We start from the raw sequence: 307 nt of genomic DNA on the forward strand, positions 1-307 counted from the left end.
TGAACGGTGCACCCCCTGGGACCCCCCCGGGGATCGTGGAGCGATGGGCTGGGGTCTTAGTGCCACCACCGCCGAGGACACTCCTGGAACAGCCTGTGCCACGGCACCGGCCCAGGGAGGTGCTCGGAGCCGGCCGGGGGGACGCCCGTGCCAGACACGGGGTGTATTCGCCTTTTCACAGTCTCACCGTGTTGGGTTTTTAAAAAACTCTTATTTACAAAGGAAAACACAAGCATTGCTTCCTGCAGGGGAGGCTGGGAACGGCACGTGGCTCCAATGCCCTTAGTGCCATAAAAACAAACCGGGG

Source organism: Pterocles gutturalis, unplaced genomic scaffold, assembly GCF_000699245.1.
Source record: "Pterocles gutturalis isolate BGI_N339 unplaced genomic scaffold, ASM69924v1 scaffold1227, whole genome shotgun sequence".
Classification (NCBI taxonomy): Eukaryota; Metazoa; Chordata; class Aves; order Pterocliformes; family Pteroclidae; genus Pterocles; species Pterocles gutturalis.